Source organism: Pantherophis guttatus, chromosome 3 (genome assembly GCF_059756535.1).
Source record: "Pantherophis guttatus breed Tessera chromosome 3, ASM5975653v1, whole genome shotgun sequence".
Lineage (NCBI taxonomy): Eukaryota > Metazoa > Chordata > Lepidosauria > Squamata > Colubridae > Pantherophis > Pantherophis guttatus.
Genome location: NC_142065.1, coordinates 173,627,029 through 173,635,355, shown reverse-complemented (window position 1 = coordinate 173,635,355; position 8,327 = coordinate 173,627,029). Strand labels below are relative to the sequence as shown.

Genomic DNA, 8,327 nt, shown 5'->3' with positions numbered 1-8,327 from the left:
GCCTTGCAGAGTCCTGCTCCACAAGGCAGCGGCAGCGGTGGGACACATCAGGGCAGCGGCGGCCAGCCACTCGGCCGGCATGAAGAATAGGGAGGAGAGGCGGCAGCGACAATGGAATATCCGGTCCCACACTCGCTGCCTCCTCCACCCGCAAAATAATAAGACCCTCCTCCCCGATAATAAGGCCAAGCCCTTATTTCGGGGTTCAAAAGAAAATAAGACCCTGTCTTATTTTTGGGAAAGCACGGTAAATAATCATTTGTTACTTCAGCTTGAGAAAGTTCTTATCTTGCAATTATAAAATTACAGAGATTTGGTTGCTAAGATAGAAAATTTGTGCCTTCCATTCTACATTATAAAGTTATGTTCAAACGTAAAAAGTAAAAGAAAATAAAGTATAACTAAACACATGTTGCAGTTGTGTAGTCCTCAACATGATATTGTGGTTTTATCTTTTCCATACAAAATATTTATAATTTATATATAAAGAATACATGAAAGATTTTATACATAAGAGATACAGTATAAAGGATATTGTCACATGGGAAGGAAGAAAAAATATTGTTATGGCTTATTAAATAACAAATAAGTATGTAACATCATAATGCAATCTGATATAAATAGTAAAAAATAGGAAAGACAAAAACAATTAAATCACTATAATGAAACAACAGTTAGATTAGATGTAAGTCCTATTCCTTGCTCCTCTTCTGGAAGAAAATGTTTAGAATAAATATTGGAAAACAATATATATTGGAAATGAACTGCAAACAGGGTGTATGTTTCTTTCCAATATTTTTTAACTTTTCTTGCTAGTTACTCTCACCCTCCTGCCGCTAAGTGAGTAAAGGATTCAAGAAGGCTTAGATAAATTCCAAGTAATTTGGAATTTATCCAGCAGAGGGCATGGAAACTTTATATGGATTGAGCTTTTTATCAGGAAAAATGTGTGTACTGGTACAATGCTTTCTATTCTTTTTCCCAAAGCGCCCATGACATTTTTATTACTTGGATCTTTCTGAACCTCTGTGGTGTTAGAATTTTCCCCATACTCTGATCAACATTTAGAAAATGTTGTCTCAAATTGTACCTTCCATTCATTTTATTAGAATTGTTTCTATATGATTTACATTCCAGCATCCTCAAAATGTGTCTTAACAGAAAGCAACACTGCTAAGTAGATAAACCTCTCTGTCTCTCTCTTTGTCCTTCTGACAAGCAAAATCAATGGGAAATCCAGATTTACTTAACAACTACGTTACCGTTTTAACAACTGAAGTGATTCATTTAACAACTGTGGCAAAAAGATTATAAAATGTGCAAAATTCACTTAACAACTGTCTCACTTAGAAACAGAAATTTGTGTTCAGTTGTGATCGTAAGTCAAGAATTACCTGTATTTAGGAAGCAAATGATTAATACAGAGCTCCACTTTTTTTTATATTGGCACATGAAGTCTGTAACATACAGAAAAAACCAGAACAGAAAAAAACCCTACAATAACAGAGTTGGAAGGGACATTGGAAGTCTTCTAGTCCAACCCGCTGCTTAGGCAGGAAACCCTACAACACTTCAGACAAATGGTTATCCAATATCTTCTTTAAAACTTCCAGTGTTGGAGCATTCACAACTTCTGGAGGCAAGTTGTTCCACTGATTAATTGTTCTAACTGTCAGGAAATTTCTCCTTAAATCTAGGTTGCTTCTCTCCTTAATTAGTTTCCACCCATTGCTTCTTGTCCTACCCTCAGGTGCTTTGGAGAATAGTTTGACTCCCTCTTCTTTGTGGCAGCCCCTGAGATATTGGAACACTGCTATCATGTCACCCCTAGTCCTTCTTTTCATTAAACTGTCAATTAAATCTCTCTTCCACCCCCCACTTTTAAATATATTATATTTAAACAGCTGTTTAAATAGCTGACTAATCTACAAACATTAACTCCATCAACCAATCAAGATGTAACAACACAGGCAACCAACCCGCTCACAGCAACAAAGCCAGGACCCCACACCTCCTCACCAGTATTTATAGAGAGATGGCAGCTCTGATCACGCTTTCCTCACACAAGTACGAAGCTGAAGACACCAGCCTGAAGATGACGAGTGAGACCTCATCAAAACATCGCCAAGATACTCTCAATTTTACACGGGAAAAGACCCGAATACACCAAAATTTCATATATAAATACACACACACACACACACACACACACACACACACAGAGTTTTAATGGTTTTAATGATTAGAAAAAAAAATAGATGATAGAAAAAATGATCTTTTTGTAATAAGAAAGAGTAAGAAATAATATTGTAATTTTATTTGTGATCATTGCAAAAGAAATCAGAAGTTGTTTCTTTCTATTTCTTTTGGTTTTCTTTTTCTTCACTTTTTTTTCTTTCTTCTTTTGAATTATTTAACCCTTTATTAGTTTGTGTTACATTTTATGTTTTTTAAAAGAACTTTATTATTATTTTTTTTAAAAAAACATGTTGGATGGGCAAATATTCTTGGGGGGAAAGAGACAGTTATGCAAATAATCTGATCCTATGCCATGTGCTATGCCAGCACCTTGAACTGCATCCAGAATTCAATTGAAGCCAGTGCAGGTTACAGAGTAGGAGCATCATGTGGGTATCCCAAGCTGTGCTATTAACTGATTGTGCCACTGCAATCCAGTCCAGCTAAAGTTTCAAGATGATCTTTAAGTGCAGTCCAGGAATACATTGCAGGAGAACATTGCCGGGATTCAGTCAGGAGTTGACTTGGGTATAACTGACCACAGGCAAGGCCTCCCAATTATATTTTTAAAGAACTTATTTTCTCAATATTGTCGGGGTTTGTCCCCTTTGCGGTTCTGTGGTGAATCAAAGAAACAGAGAAGATTTCTTTTTAACTATAATATCTGTTTTTTTCATCTTTCCAGTTTCTTCACTCTTACCCTGCAGTTTTCCTCAATCATATCCAACTTTCAGAATAATATATTAAATGAAATATTTTTCAAGGACTCACAAAACTGCTTGCTAAAATCATTTTTCCTTCCCTATCTTGCTTTTTGCTTTTCTTTTAACTTGGGTTCTTAGATTTTATTTTATTACTTTTAAAAACTTTTATGTTGAACTCAGTATCAATAGACTAGGATTTGGTAGGATCTTTTCTATTTTGTATTTTAGTCCCAGTATTGCTTTTACATTGGCAGCAACGGTTCTTCCTTGGTTTCTTTCATTCTCATTATACCTTGTCATTAGCTACATTTAGTTTCTATCAACTGCACTCACAGTTAAATAAACAACTCAGTTTTTAAAACTACAAAGCAGCTCTGAAATGCTCCTTCATGATCTGGGGACCTGTAAAGATCATAGAGCCTGACTGCATCATATTACCACTATTATTATACAGTGGACCACATAAATATACCTGGGTGTTGTTGAACTTGTATCAAACTAGAGGATCACTGCCATCTCTTGGTAGACGAAAAACAAAATATTGCATTAATTTCTTAGTCAATGCATAGTTTTACAACCTGTCATTTATCCAGACAGAATCTTATTTCGTTTTACAGAGTATTCTTGCCACACTTGTGTCATAATCCTAACAATGATTCCTGAAAAAAAAGTAGAATGATTAACATTTTCATGTCTATCTCTATATAATCAGAATGGATAGTCCTTGACAACTTAGAGAATACTGCTTATTCTTCTGATAAATATAATTTGTCTTCTCTGAATTAGATAACATGCATTTCTTTCTTTGGAAGCATTAAATATTGAATCTTTCAGACATGTTTCATCAAGGAAGCAATTTTGAGACAAACATTAGCATCAAAGATTAGAGGAAGAAACTAACTGAAAATGAAATATCTTGTGAGTTAATATTTAAAGTTTCATGCATGCTAGAGTAAAGATGAGTAGCTTTTCTGTGTATATAAACTGCTTATACTTAGGAAGTGCTGTATATCCATCATTTCTCCTTTTTGAATTTCTCTGTTCAACTAAAATTCTGCAGAAACTACTGTATTTTTCGGAGTATAAGACGCACCTTTCCCTCCCCTAAAAGGGGGTGAAAATTTAGGTGCGTCTTATACACCGAATCTAGCCCCACCCACCCACTGGCCACCACCCTTTGGTCTGTGCCACCTTGCAAGCAAACAGCAAGAAAAAACAGCACCTTTAAGCTTTAGCACAGCCTAATTAGCACAAATTGATTAGATCGGCCTCCCGACTCTCAGCTGATTTACTCTCAGCTGTTTTGTGCAGGGATCTGCTGCTTGCTGCAAAGAGGTAATTTGCTGGAGCAGATTTTTTTTCCTTGTGCTAATCAAGCTATGCTGAAAACGAAACTGAAAGTAAAGCAGGCTGTTTGCTGTTTGCTGCAACATGGCAAAATTAGGCAGAGGCAGAGGGAGATTTCTTTTTCTTCTTTTTCCTCACCAAAAAAGGTAGGTGCAAACAATGGGAAATTTAAGGCAAAAGAGGAGAGTTAAACATTTTAAAACACAAAAGAAAAAAAGGAGAAAAAAAAGGCAAAAATAAAAATGGGAAGGGATAAAAAGAAAAAGAAATGAAAGAGAAAGATGTTATACGTATTTAGAATTGAAATATGAATAGTAGTAAGAAATAAATGGGAAATCATGATTGTAAAAATGAAATGAATAATAATTGGAATATTTGTCTTTGTATTTTTGAAATCTAGACAATGATAAGTTTTTATTTTTTTATTTTTTTTAGAAATATGAATACGTATAAACTGTAACAATTGAAATACCCTTAATGGTATATAGTGGTGAAAGTAAAAAGGATTAAGTTGTAGCTTGGATAACAGCTAGAACATTTTTAAATTTAATTAGGGAAATTGTAATGATTGAAATATTTTTAATTATATATTGTGATGAAAGTAGAAATGATTAAGTTGTGATTTGGAGGATTATATGGGCAAAACTATTTGGGTTATTGGGAGAGTTTAAGATGTGAAAATGAGTAACATAAGGGGAAAGCTCTGTTTAACTAGGGAATTGTAATAATTGAGATAATATTAATTGTATATTGTGTTGAAAGCAGAAATGGTTAAGTTGTGGTTTGGAGGAATATATGGGGAAAATTATTTGGTTTATTATTATTGGTAATTATAATTAATTGATTTGTAAGAAATTGGATTGCATGGAAATAATTGGAATATTCATGTTCATATTGATTAATATACAAAAAAGATAGTTATATAACTAATTGATTTATATTAAAATGCTGAATTTGTATTAAATAATTGTAATATTACATAATTAACCAATGTGAGGATGGATATAAAAATAGATGACAATGGGAAGGGGTATAATATAGAATAGAAGGGAAAAATTGAATTTGATTAAGATTAGAGATGAGGATGAAGGGTAATATTGGTTTTTTTAAAAAATAGATGAGGAATAAATATAGGAATAAATCTATATAAGGAAATATAGAAATTGTAAATTTAATTGAAATAACTAAACACTGTTTAAATTTGTGAACCAGCCAAATACTCTGTTCAAAGAAAATACATTGTATGTTTATATGTGTGTTTGTCTAAAAAATTAAAAAAAAAACTTTTTATAAAAAAACAAAACAAAAAAGGTAGGTGCATCTTATACTCCGATGCATCTTATACTCCGAAAAATACGGTACTCACAGACAACATAGTGGAATAAGTTTACACAGTCTGACTCCTTAAAAAGGCAAAGAAATAGCAATAATCATATTCAGGCGCACACAATATGTCTGTGTTATTTTGATTAATTCAGTTAAACCTGAACTCTATTTTGCTGAGTTCTGATATTTCCATGTTAAATATACCAGATTTTTCTCTGATGTTTGTTATGGTTATGATTGGCTTATTAAGTTAATTCACAACAATCCTAACAACCCGATGCAAAATTATTTTCAGATAAAAATACAGAAGCTATTTAAGGATACACAGCAATAATTCTTGTATGTAGAAAGTAAGCAGGTAAAGGGCGAAGAATTCATTGTTCTGCCTTCTAAAAGATTTTATTTTTCTGAATTATTTCTGATAATATGAAGTAGTGGATTTTATCAAAATATTTATATACTTACAAGAATCATAAGACATTTTTTTTCTTATACTTTCCAAACATCTTCCTTGGGCTTTGTTAAAGGGGTAAAATTTGGATGTAAATGTAGGAGAAATGCAAGAATTAAACCCAAACAATTATTTCCAAAATTTCCTGCATCCTTAATTAGACCTGGTAGAACATAAGGAATATGCAGGGGTCCGAAATAGGGAAACTTGTGTACTATGAAGGATTTCTCAGCTTCCTGATGTAGCAAAAAGAAAATAGAATGTGAATTATAGTTGAAGGTATTATTTCTCACAGTGAAAAAATCACATATTAAACAGCACACTGTATCTAAAATAAAGAATATATAACTTATTAAAATCATAATTATATTAATTGTACCCAATGTCAAAACCATTCAAGATAAATATATTTTATACTTTGGCTGTGCATAGCCTTGGAAGCACTTCAGTTGAAGAAAACTGCAGGTCATTACATTCCTTTGAAGCGGTGATCCTGGATCAAAGCACTTCTTGCCTTTGAAGTGTCCGGTTAGAAGAGCGTTCTGAGTTTTCCACGTGTGCCAGAGAATGTGTGAACAGCTATACAGAAAATTCTTGAATTGATTATTCAAGAACGTATTTAATGCTATCTGTGTGCAGTCCTGGTTAAATGCAAAAAGAAGGAGAAAGTGTGAAACACGTAAGAAAGTTTAGCGGGACTTCTATTCTTAAGTTTTTTACTTTATACAAATGGAAAAAAAACATACTTTCCCTTCAACCATGTTGAATTAATAGAATTTCATAATCCCACAGTACAGTTATAGCACAATTGTTTCATAATTAACAACTCAGACATGGATGCATTTTCCACAGCAATATGGAAAATATTACTGTTTTATATAACAGTAATATGTGAATGTGTTTTTCCCCTTAGAATATGTTCTATTGCTGTTGCCTATAAATTTTTGTTTACCTCTCCCATTCTCAATTTCATGCAGTCTCATATAGACAGGATTTATAGAAAAGGTAAATGACAGCCAAACTCTTCCTTTGAACAGAACTAAATTAGAAAGAAAAATCATTTGGTTTGGAAAAATCATTATGTTTCTTATATACATATATCTGCAGTAAAAAAAAATGAAAAGTTGAATAAAAGTTGAAATGCTTTAGTTTCAAACTCATTACTTTTAAACATCTGCCTCCTTAAGTATTAGCTTTTGTCAAATATGTTTTTCAAGTTATAAAGATATATCATTGCATATGCATGAATGTATGTATATAATGATCAATATATTCATTTATTGTTTTGACTACAGTTGCAATAAATAGAATGTTGAAGCAAATAATTTTGAGAGCATATAAATTCATATAAATTGAGATGTTGAATTAAGTAGATTTTATTATTAGTAGCTGAATGTGTATTATAATACAACATCTTAACATAGCAAATTATTGAAAGACAATTAACTGGACAATCCAATGTATGCAAGTTTTTTTAAAAATTAGGAATGACAACTCTATATTTTGCCATACAGGTTTGGGGTCATAAGGAGTTCTCACTGCAATACCGCATAAAAGTATTGGGTTAAAATATCATGATCTAAATATTCGCAATTTCCAGACCCAAGAATTTTCTTTTTAATAGAATTAATTTAAAAATGCCTTGATCAGTAATTTGCTCATAAATTAGCTTTGGACATTTTATTAACACCAATATAATATATCTTACAATTGATATATTCAATTAAAAAACAACTGGAAAAAAAACATGACAACAACAATAAGAAAGAAATAAAGGATAGTATAAAAAAAGGAATAAAATAAAACAACCTACAATCCTTTGGAGCACATTTACATAAACAAACAATGCCATCTTCTGAAAAGTAATAGTTACAGCAGTTTTCAATATTTTTATCTGGAGAGACAGATAAGGTCTGATAATCCCCATTCGCTCTTCCTAAAATGGGATAAGACAAGTTTAAGCAGATGTTTAGAATATTTTAGCCACCTGTTAAGTTGTTTCGCCAACATGTAGCAACTGCTAAGGAAGAGAAATGGGAAAGAAGACTTGCCATGCTCCAGTTTAGCACAGCCCCTCATCTTCACCTGTCATCTTCACCTATTACTATACTTTGGTAGTGAAGCTATTGAGCTATTTCTGAACAGAGTTGTAGTGCTCTTTTGCAAAGCAACCTATAAAAACTAGAAAGGACATTGAAAATAGACAAGAGAAGGCCGTGGTGAACATGCATGTTAGAGGGAATTACATGATAGTGATTTAC

The 8,327-nt window shown here is 32.6% G+C and overlaps 1 long non-coding RNA gene across 1 annotated transcript; it reads right to left on the bottom strand.

The window, feature by feature from the left end:
• Positions 1 to 2,295: 2,295 nt before the first annotated feature.
• Positions 2,296 to 6,302, bottom strand: LOC148114912 (uncharacterized). The gene is made up of 3 exons (XR_015733374.1): positions 6,081 to 6,302; positions 3,415 to 3,601; positions 2,296 to 2,854 (listed from the first exon to the last, which is right to left on the bottom strand). It is a non-coding gene; the product is annotated as an uncharacterized LOC148114912 (long non-coding RNA).
• Positions 6,303 to 8,327: the final 2,025 nt, after the last annotated feature.